General features: G+C 40.9%; 1 non-coding gene across 1 annotated transcript; it reads right to left on the bottom strand.

Annotated features, from left to right (window-relative positions):
- Positions 1–4,448: 4,448 nt before the first annotated feature.
- Positions 4,449–4,521, bottom strand: trnaq-uug (transfer RNA glutamine (anticodon UUG)). Its single transcript has one exon. It is a non-coding gene; the product is annotated as a tRNA-Gln (tRNA).
- Positions 4,522–11,728: the final 7,207 nt, after the last annotated feature.

Raw genomic sequence — 11,728 nt, forward strand, 5'->3', positions numbered from 1 at the left:
GAAGACATATTAGTTTCTAAAACACTACAATAAAGTTAAAAACATCCATTTTATATCACATTATTTTTTGTGAAATAATTAAATTGGCTTATTTCTCTCGCATTAAATTGGCTACAAATGCAAGAATTCAACCAGATATTCTTGTAAAATGTATACTGTTGCATTGCAGTTAGTTAATGTAGTTAGTCCATAGTCAGCAATCTAAACTTTATTGTTAAGCTTTAATGATTGATGTTGTACCAGTAACCTTTAGAAATACTATAGTACTTCACAAATGCTTTGTGTGTTTGGAAATCTTTTGAGTAAAAGCCTTATAAAAATAGGTTTAGTTTTTACAGGACATCACAAAGAAATAGGATGGTATAATTCTTATAATTGCTTAGTGATTGTATTTGGAAGATTATGCACTAAACAGACTTCAGGAATGCCAGTGGATCATTGTGCTATTTGGAATTATTCCAAAAATCAAGTGACCTCTTTGCTGAAGTATTTTTAGTATTATTTATTTAGTATTAATAAAGAATAGATTTATTAAAGTCATGCGATGTGCAAGCGGGATATGTAAAATAATTGAAAAGAAAGTTTTTTATTATTGTTATAGAGAAACATGATCAGATTTTCCCTGGTTCAGAAAAAAAACGATTAAAATCTGTAATCTTTCCACTTGTATGTCATCAGACATTAACGAGTACAACCCCCCTCTCTGCCGGAGTGCTGGCTGTGACGAATTAAACCAATTTCACAGGTATTTTCAAAGTAGGAAGTACAGTGTTAACTAGTAGATGGCCTCCTCAATGAAATCGCTTCAACATGCTAATGCGTTGGTGTAACAGTCCGGGCGTGGCAAGCTTCCAATGTCAACTCGACTCGATTGGAAGACAATGAACGTATTTTAGCCCTAAATGAATTAATAGCAAACATGGTTTACATAAAAGACATTTTTCCAAGAAAGTTCATAATAATACGATCTATAGTTGAAATCTGAGCCTAAATATAAAGAAAAAAGCATTTTCAGAGAGCAATCACGCTGTGTTTATGTAGAAAAAGCGATTAGGTTTATGAGCAATCTAATTATCTATTCGCTTAAAACGCTATATAAAATAAAGTTTATTTAAAGATGAATGATAAGTGTCGCAGTTTAAATAATTTTCGTAGTAGGGCTTGGACAGATTCCAAGTGCATTTTTGCAATTTACGTTGCATTGTCCAATGTGATGTTGTAATACAGTTTAGAATACAGTAAGTCTAAACTGTATCAGCTTTATTTATGGGTTGCAATTTAGAAAAAGTCAAAAACCGCACTCAAAATGCAATTTAGAGCTTTCTGGCAAGAGGAGACACCCAAATTATAATGTAACATGCCACTGTTTGTGCATGAACAAAGTTATACTGCAATTTTCCTTAGATTCGCAATTAAAAAAAATAATTTTTTTGAATCCCCGGCCGAACACATTCCATTAGAATCAGCACTTTTATACAGTATATCGCCTTTAAACACATATATTTAAACACGCGTTTACGATTTAAATCAAAACGCGATTCAAATCAATATAAATGTTTATTTTGTAACGCATAGGTGACTATTCATTGTTATTAAAAAGACGTAAATTCGATCATGTTGTGATATTTAGAAATATAAATTTGTTTTGATGCGAGTGAGGTTTTATTTAATCTCTGACCAAGGGAAATGTTTCATTTTTTCAAAGAAATGTTTGTTAAAAATTAAAGTCATAGTTCCATGAGATTCAACCACAGACCATGTGACATAGGAGTCAGGAACCTAACCCACAGCACCACCAGCGCAGACACATGCTGAGGGCTGAAAAAGCACTACAGAAACATTATCGACTATAAAATAATGTAATTAGGCACAGAAGAAGTTTACAGCACAGTACAATAATAAATGCTGACCATGACTTTAGAAGCATAAATTACCTTACACTCAATTTAAACACAAGCTGTCTTTAGCCCTCTAAGCTGGTTCATACAGAAATGTAGAGAACCAGGCTCAGAACACACAGCTTCATTAGCGAATACATATGCAGAACAACTAGAGAAGATGTTTTACAGAGGATGGATTTTTAGAAACATCCCATCAGTGACATCACTGAAGTCAACTCCTAGGTAACTGTCGTGTGGATAGTTTCACAAGAATCAGACAAAGGTTTAAGCATCACTTATTTTAGATAAAACTGCAAAAAAACAACAACAACCCATAATGTACTTCTTTGCGGCTCTGTTTGCCCAAATCATATATTCACAACGTGAAATTAGAAAATAATATTACGTAACCAAAAACCGCAATATGGAAACAGAACCTGTGTAATTGTTGACAGATGATGTACTCGTAACATTTTTACAAGACGAACTACAACATTTAAAAAATGACTTGTATGTACTTGATATCTCTAATCAATCCACTGCACTGCATTAAAACAAAACGAAAACTAAAACGCCCTGGGCATACCGTTTCGCGCTTCTTATCAGTTGCTCAAAAGCAATTTGACCGTATGAAATGCATAATATAAACCTAGAAACATATACGTGAGGAGTATTTACGTAGTATCGGTGTCAAGACATACCTCTCAAATACTGTAAATCAAGTTAAAAATATCTCAAGACCGATTCTGGTCATAATGAAACCATGTTTCGTGTATGTTTTCTTTAAAGTACCGAGACCAGCCATATACTGTATGTTTATGTTCCAAAATTAATATCGTTTATGGCCTTCACACGTGTTGCAGTATGCTCCTATTCTTTTTATGCTCAGGCACTAAGATTTCCCTTCAGTGGTAAAATTCCAAATAAATATTCAATACTTAAACGGGCACAGTTAAGACATTACATATACATATACATATACATATACAAACTGTATACAGTACAGTTTGCATACGGTAATATGTTTATGTTCCTAAATCAACCTCTTTTATGAGCATGTGAAAGGCATGGTGAATCGATTCTCAAAAATTACTGTACTTTGCATGATTGGAAAAAAATGCGTGATTGCGAAATGCTGTGGTGTTACTTTTACAAAGACGGTCAATGAAAAAAATAATGTGGACCAGGGCAATACTTTGAGTTTACAGCTTGTCCAAGTTCATTTATTATTAATACTATTAGTAATATCTTCATTAAAGACTTTGATGGCTACAGCTCAAACATGAGAAGTTGAGCTTTATTAGCGCCACCTTGCGGAAATTCCGGATACTATTATTTTGCTAGCGGTATTTACCGGTAACTCGCGGTATTTACCGGTAACTTGTGGTAGACTGCGTACAGCGTACGCCCGCGCATTTTGAATGGCTGCATCTGTAGCAATCATATTGTAGCAGACACTCAATTGCCTGTTTCACAAATGATCATATTTTACTAGAGATTCTGTTTGGGATACGGATGTGCATTCTGACAGCAATCTCTTACAAAAAATGATTTTACCTTATCGCGGCTTTGCCCTTCTTGCCTCTTTGGACAATATCTCCATCTTGTGGTCGTTGTTGGTAATGTCTAGACAATATCTCCATCTTGTGGTCGTTGTTGGTAATGTCTTCTTATAGATAGATACTTTATTGATCCCGTGAGGGAAATTGCAGTGCAACAGCAGCTTAACACACACAACACAGCCACAGTGTAACAATTATATAATAATAGTACAATACTGTATATATACTGTATATATATATGAAACAGAAATAGAAACAGAAACAGGAATCGCTTACTACCTGGAGAATCTCTGTAGGAATATCTAGCATTTATCAATGGAAATAAAAGCTGCTTTAATACAATGCATGTTCAAACTCAAACCCTCAGCTGCTGTTCTTGTTTGTTTTGGGACAAATTGCAACTGAGCATCGCATGAGCCGTTACGTACCCTTATCTGTTAGGGAATTTCAAGGGAGGAGTTAGGTCAGAATGGGTAGGCTGCAAAACAACAAGTAAAGATTTATTCCGAGATGAAACGTTGTGGCGGTTTTCTTATCTTTTCAGCATGGACTAAACTTTTACGTGTTCCTTATATGCTATATATGTATATATTAGCACCAATGTCGTTCTTAAAAACTAACATGAAATTGTCAGGGACATTCACCTATATACAAAGACGAGACAGACAAAGTAATAATTCTATATTAACGTGGCCTACATATTGACGCAATGATCGAACTAAGTGACGTGTTCTGATTCAGATCCCCTGCAGTTCATGCCAATTAGAACAATAGCAATGCTGAGTCCTCCCCACCCTACTGAGCACAAATTCAGCTGCTCTCCAGTTCTGTTCTGCATGTTTTTTCATTGCAATTGAGCTCGGAGCTGGAGATGATCTCCATACAGTTCTGTGTTAACTAGCCCGCACTTGCGTGCTAATTTACGGGTTGTGGCAGATGCTTTTCTATAGTTCATATACATGACGGCAACCTGTTACCGAGGAACCTGAGAGGTTTAAAAGCGTCACAAACCAGGCAGGACTCGAACCTACAATCTTCTGATCCAAAGTCAGACGCGTAATCCATTACGCCACTGGCCCATAGAACATGTGTTTGCATTCCACCACAGAGAGCTCTACACTGCTACCAGTAGTACACTTCCCCATCTAAATTTTCACAGCAAGAAACTTGTGTTTCCTACTATTTTTATCAGGTTTAAAATATCATCTCCTTAAAACAGAAAAAGTGTTGGTGTGTCGTGCTGAAATTCTGATTGATTTTGAATTCAAAGAAAAAAGGTTTTCTTCCAAAACACCGTGAAATTGTCACATCTTGCAGACAATAGGTGTATTCCATGTTGAAAAGAGAAGAAAGAAAACCATGGAGCCTTTTACAGGTGTGAGGCTTCTTCAGGTGTGAGAAGACCTCACGGCCGAAACGCTGTGTTTCCGTTCTTCTCTTTTCAGCATGCAATAAACCTATTACTTGTTCCTTTGCAGCCGAGGCATGCTGACGTAGCTACCCAGCTGAACATCTTGCAGACTCTACAGTACTTCTCTCCTGTAGAAGTAAAGCAGGGCTTGCTGGGTGAGCTTTTGCTCCGGTAAATTAGGTCACGTGTCATGTTAAATCACTTCTTCTAAACACAACATTTGCTGGTGCTAGCTTTCCCCATGAAAACAGACATTTCCCTTACAGTACATGACATATCGTTTTTATTCTATCAATAAGTATAGAAATAAAACAAAAGAAAAAATGTTGTCGCCAAAGAATGCACAGTTCTGTCGCCTTGGGGAGGTGTCAAGGGCATTGAGCTCCTTGGACATGAGAAGTGCCAGATAAATGCCATTTCTCATCATTTCTCTTGGCGTCAGTTCTGCTATTAAATGGGACGGAGGCAACGGGCTCAGAGAGCAGGTTAAGTGCACACCGAACGCAGATGTGTCCAAGTGTCTGTAAAAGCACGGTGCTCTGCTGGCGCTGTTCCCTAGTGGCTTAAAGTGCCTGCCTAGTAAGCAGGCGATCCTGGGTCTGAATACCAGCGGTGCCTCTCTCCGTGTCTTGTTGTGCCGCATGTCTCATTTCAGACAAACATGTACAGCTTGGTTCAGTTTAATGCAAGAATTCATTTCCTTTCTGGAATAACTTGTTTTTGAAGAAATCCATACAGCTTGTGAAAGATGAAATCCATTTCTTGGTTGTCAGTGGAAAAAGATTGCCGGCTGCAAGAAGCGCAAGTGATTGTTTTCTTTGACCATAAACCTGCAAATGTAGGGCGCACAAAAGACTGTCAGACTCTGTGGTGCTGAAAAGTTGGTGGTTCAAGCCCCTCCAGTATGCGTGTCTCAGTTTTTCCAATGTAAACATCATCACCATTGCTAAAGAAGATGGCGCAGAAGGCTCCACAGCCGAAACGTTGTGCTTCTTTTCTTCTCTTTTCAGCATGGAGTAAACCTTTGCTTTATCCTTTGCAGCCTAAGCATGCTGACGCAGCTACCTTTCTCTTAACACGCCTCAATCATTATTCACCAAAACGATCAGCAGAATAAGTCGCCTTTGTGGTGATGTCACTCCTCTGCTTCACAAATGTCCTTAGTGACGGGCCATTTCTTTCTGCCATTTTTCCGGAGCGGTTATTGATTGCTCCATCATTTCCCTCTTACTTTCCATCACTAGATTGAAAAAAAAAAACAGAAACAGGCTGACAGGACGACAATCAAATTGCAAAAACTCATCAAAGCACTCGATAGAGTATTTGAATCCACAAGTAGCTACGAGCAACTTTGTCCTGGCTTGCATGAAAGTCGGAAAATGTCAAAAAGAAAAAGATGGTGGCTTTTTCATATTCGTTCTTTTATTTTTAGTTCGTTGCTTCTTCTGTCCATTGTCCTCCTGCCTGGCTCTTGACCTGTGACTGTTTGAACGCACACAGTAGACTTTCATGCAGGGGATTTGTCCTGAGCCTCTGTGAAAGACCCACCCACCCCCATAAATAACTGCTCTAGAAACACATGAATGCAAAACTAAACCACAGCTTAAAGAGGAGCTTGTCATGACCGCCAGGCAGTTAAGACCAACTCTTAAGCAATCTAAACAGCACCAGCAGCGGGTGATTATTAACAAACGCCGCCGCACGAGTTAACCCACCTGCACACACTCCACCGTGCGGTACGCAGTGCTATTTTTACCATCTTTACCTGCTTCCCGCTGGTATTGAGTCTACTCCTTGAGAGCTCTACCTGGCGTTTTTTCCATTACCTCGTTTATTCTGGATATTGGACTCCCCTTCTGCCTTTTCGACTTTGGACCTCGCCTCTCACCTCGGACTGTTTGCCACCAGTGTTCTCCCTGGATTACGACTTACCTTACGCCTCTTGACCACGAAACAAAGCAAAGCAGAGCAAAACAAAATGAACAAACGAAAACCCTCACGTCCCGCACTTGCATATAACGCCGTTACGTGCCCAAGCGGTATTTTACGTCATCCTAGCACTGCACCCCGGGGCGTACGGTATATGGGAACGAGCACACGCCACGAATCATCTCGAATCACTCCCTACAGCTGTAAGGCACCTTGAAGCATGCACCCCCAACATTCTTCTTTGCGCATCTGTGAAAGGTAAACTCTTGAGCAAACTCTGAACCAGCTCTAAGGAAACTAATCTGATTAGACGTTACTTTGACTCATCTTTTAAGGGACCCTTGTTAATTGGAGAAATCAATGATTTCGAATGAATTCTGTATGCGTTAAAAGACAGCTATACACAGAAAACATGCAGGACACTTCTCATGATGTTTCCCGAGCCGAAACACAGTGCGTTTTTCCAAGCCATCTGACAAAGCCCGCCCACTGAAAACTGCAGCAAATCGTGTAAAGACGTTCAACTTTGTAACTACTGCACGCACAGGAAGCAGAATAAATTCCTCTTTTCAAACTGTCAAAGGTTTGCTTTGCGAACACTGCAGGACATCGCACAATCTCTTTTGAACGGGGACAAACGATTTCTTATGGGGCACAGTAAGTACAGACGTTTAAAAAGCTCCACTCATGCCGACGATGCAGCATGAAGAAGCGCAACCTAACGTTTGCATTCCTAGCAAATTCCTTTTATTTTTTGATAAATAAAGACAGTCTTGTTTAACAAACAACACACACAACATTTTACATTGTCAATTCAATTCAAATCAATGTATTTCTATATAGCGCCTTTCACAACAAGGTTGTCCCAAGGCACTTAACAATGCAAGTTGTTAAGAGCCTTGTGTCTAATATGCCGCCTAGGTAACGTGCTGTCTCTTTGAGGCAAATGTTTAAATCCTCTGAGTTAAGTGCTGAAGTTATAGTAGTCCTATCAGTATTGTTGCCTCCGATCAACAGATCCTCATTTTTCTCAGAGTTGAGTAACAAAAAGTTTTCACACATCCAAGTATTTCCTTCCTTAATGCATTTAACTAAACTGATAATAGAAGAGTTGTCGTTTGGTGTAAACAAAATGTTTATTTGAGTGTCATCAGCATATGAATGAAAGTTCATATTATTTTTTCAGATTATCCTACCTAGCAGCAGCATGTAGAGAGAGAGAGCAATATTGGTCCCAGCACTGATCTTCTGGTACCCCAAATTGAACTGGTGACATTGATGAAGCAGTACAATTATTAGATATTTGAACATAATGAAAACGATGAGTAAAATGTGAAGTAAACCACTGAAGGACGGTTCCAGATAAGCCAACCTCAAACTCAAGCCTGTGTAACAAAACAGAGAGGTCAACCGTGTCAAAGGCAGCTCTAAGATCTAGAAGCACAAGCACTGTTGCATTCCCCGCATCAGTAGCTAAGAGAATATCATTTACGACTCTTGTTAATGCAGTTTCAGAAACCAGACTGAAATTTCTCAAGTATATTATTTGAATCCAGATACGATTGACGTTGGGCAACAACTATTCTCCCAAGACTTTTAGATTGAAATGGGACCTTTGAGACAGGCCTGTAGTTGTTAAGAACTTGTGGATCCAAATTTGACTTCTTAAGGAGCGGTCTAACAACCGCTACCTTAAATTGATCAGGTACAACGCCTGACGCAAGCGATGCATTCATCATACTAATTATAGGTCCTGCCAGTCCTTCGAGGGAATCTTTGACTAGCTGAGTGGGGATGGGATCTAGCGAACAGGTGGTTGACTTTGTCTTACGTCTGTGTTCATGAGTCCACCATAAGAAAAAATCTGAACAGGAGTGGTGATCATGTGAGGTCACCATGGAGGAAACCACTGCTCTCCCCCCAAAAAAAACCACCACTGCCCCTCTCAAGTTTGCTAAAGACCACATGGATGTTCCACAACTCCTGGAACAATGTTCTGTGGACAGACGTGACAAAAGTTGAACTTGTTGGTAAATGTGCACAGCGTTATGTTTGGAGATAACAAAACACTGCATACCAACTCCAAAACCTCATCCCACCTGGGAAGCATGGCGGAGGCTGTACTGCTTGCAATCATCGAGGGACCGATGAATTCCAAGATGTATCAGGAAAATCTACAGCAGAACGTCAGGGTGTCTGCCTGTGATCTAAAACTCGAAAGACGCTGGGTCATGCAGCATGACAAAAACAAAGGAGTACATCAACAACAGAGTGGCTGAAACAAAAGAAATTCCGTATTTTGGGATGGCCAAGTAAGAGTCCTGACCCCAATCCCATTGAAGTGCTGTGGCGTGATCTGAAGCAGGCCGTTCAGTGCAAGACATCCCAAAAATATACATGAACTGAAACAGTTTTTCATAGAGGAATAGGCCAAAATACCTCCTAACCGCTGCTCAGGTCTGACCAGCCGCTACAGAAAGTGGGGGTTGAGGTTTTTGTCATAAAGGAGGTTCCACTAGCTCCTTAATATAAGGGTTCACGTACTTTTTCCATCAATGACCTTGATTGTTTAAACCATTTGGTCAATAAAGAAACAGCAATGTCAAATGTTGGGCGTGTGTTGTTTGTTAAATCAGACTCTCTTTATTAATTATTATGACTTAGATAAAGATAAGATCACATGTTAGGAGCCATTCATGCAGAAATCCACATCATTCCGAAGGGCTGTTTACAAAAGTTTTTCTCCCAACTGTATGTGAGAGAAAAGCAGAGACGCTCACTGAGTAAGGTGGGGTTGCAGCTTTGCAAATCAAAAGGACATTTGTACGCTCAAAATGGGACAGGAGCACCCCAGATGGGACTCAAACCCACAATCCCTGGCTTAGGAGGCCAGTGCCTTATCCATTAGGCCACTGCGCCACACTGGGTTGGGTCGATCATGCTGATGAAGAGCCAGTTTTTTTTTCCTTTGCTTTTTCAAAGGGATCCCCAAAATTAGGAAAGTTAGGCAGCAGAAGGTTTACTGTGACCTGAGAAGGACCGGCATCCAATCACGGTGGTACACACAGACACGCTCTCACTCATCTGAGCTACACGGCTACCAAGATGATCTCAGGTGCGCCGAGCTGGTACGGAACATATTGAACTGATCGACGGCGAATTGTCTCTCAGACAGGCTTTTCACCTCTGAGCTCCCTGACTGACAGTAATCAGCTAGGTAGTGAAACAGTCAGCTGCTTCTAAGCCTTAAACAGCTGCATCTCGGCGCTTCCACAGACAGATGATTTGAAAGCCAAACATCGCCCATTGGGAACACCTTACTATCACTAGTTTAAGAGACTCTTAAGGTCTTGCAGAGGTGCCTGTCTAATAGCATGCGCTTTGCAAGCTATAGGTGTTTAGGCTGAGGCAGAATGCCTGTTAACAAAATGTTTTTCTAAAGGGGCCTCGCACTCTTTTCCAAGCAATGGTCACCATCCCCACCGAGTGTCACAACGTAGTCATGTCCTAGGACATCACCTGTTAGTCTCCATTTGTCTGCCACCAACACTTTAGGTTACGGAGTCACAACCGCACCCCGGAGACCAGAGGAGCCGTTGGCGTTCTGGCGGCGCAGATTGGGCTGAAGGTGGGGCGCTTGAATCTCGCTGTTGGAGGCCGTCTGAAACTGACCCAAGCCTTTCCCTTGAATTAAATGTAAATAAGAAATGAACCCCAGATGCACATGGAATCAATCACGTGTTTCCTTTGAGCCGTTTTAGAGACTGCTCCAGAGTTTACCTTGCACAGATGCGCAAAGATTAATGATGGGGGTGCACGCTTCCAGGCGTCTTACAACTGTAGGGACTGTTTAGAGACAATTCGTAGCTTGTGCTCATTTCCCTCTATTCCCCGTGTTGCAGTGGTAGGATGACGTAAATTCCTGCTTCGACACGTAACGGCATTATAATCAAGTGCAGGAGCTGAGGGCTTTAGTTTTGTTTCGTTTTCCATGGCGTTCGTAAGCGCGCAAATCAAAGGCAATTCCTGCGTCTAACACGAATGTAAATGCTTTTGAAAGTGCAGTGTGGTGCAGCTTGTAAAATCCTTTTCCACATTTGTGGTTTGTTGATGTTTTTTCTGTCTGCCAAAGTTGCATTTTGACATCCGGACTGGGGGACTTTATCATTTGAACGTGAAGCCAGCCTTAAACCCTCTGAGGCGTGTCTGTCTGCCGGCACGAATCTTGTGTAAGGTATTTTTTTTTTAACGGAGAGCGACTTTAAAAAGGTTTCCGCAGCAACCTCGCACTCCGTGTTAGATTATAGGAGGAATGCGGCGGCAGCGAGCTCGCTTTTGTCATGGCCGAGTGGTTAAGGCGATGGACTCGAAATGCGTTGGGGACTCCCCGCGCAGGTTCGGAACTTGCCGACTCCGGCGTCTGCCGCAAGTCGCCTTGTGCCTGCGCGGCAAAGGCAAAGTGCCGCTTCTCCTTTCCCGGTACTATAAAAACGCTAAATCGCTTGGACCCGCTGCCATGGAAAGCAGTTCTTCAGATTACCACACATTCTGCGTTCGCACCTCTGGTGCTCTACTTATGCCTTTGAAAACCTAATGAATAAAGCTGAAAGAACCGACACGATATGTAGGTGCTCGTAAAGCACGCAGTAAAGAACTGTTAACAGCAAGGGTTTCAGTGGGTTAACTGAGGAGAAGGCGTGATCGCTAATTGTTGACTTTTTATTTGGTGTTAGAATCACTCTTACTGTGCATGACGTGCAACAAATGTAGCCACAGAAATTGCATCACGCTTTCATGTATGCTATTGCAGACACCAACGTTGCCTAGATAGAAAACCGAAATAGCCGTGGGTTTGCTTGCTGGTCTGAAGGATCTCTCTTCGAATCTCTATCATTTGTCAATGGAAGTAAAAGGCGCTGCAATCTCATACGTTCAGAATCAAACCC

Source organism: Lepisosteus oculatus, unplaced genomic scaffold (genome assembly GCF_040954835.1).
Source record: "Lepisosteus oculatus isolate fLepOcu1 unplaced genomic scaffold, fLepOcu1.hap2 HAP2_SCAFFOLD_67, whole genome shotgun sequence".
NCBI classification, from domain to species: domain Eukaryota; kingdom Metazoa; phylum Chordata; class Actinopteri; order Semionotiformes; family Lepisosteidae; genus Lepisosteus; species Lepisosteus oculatus.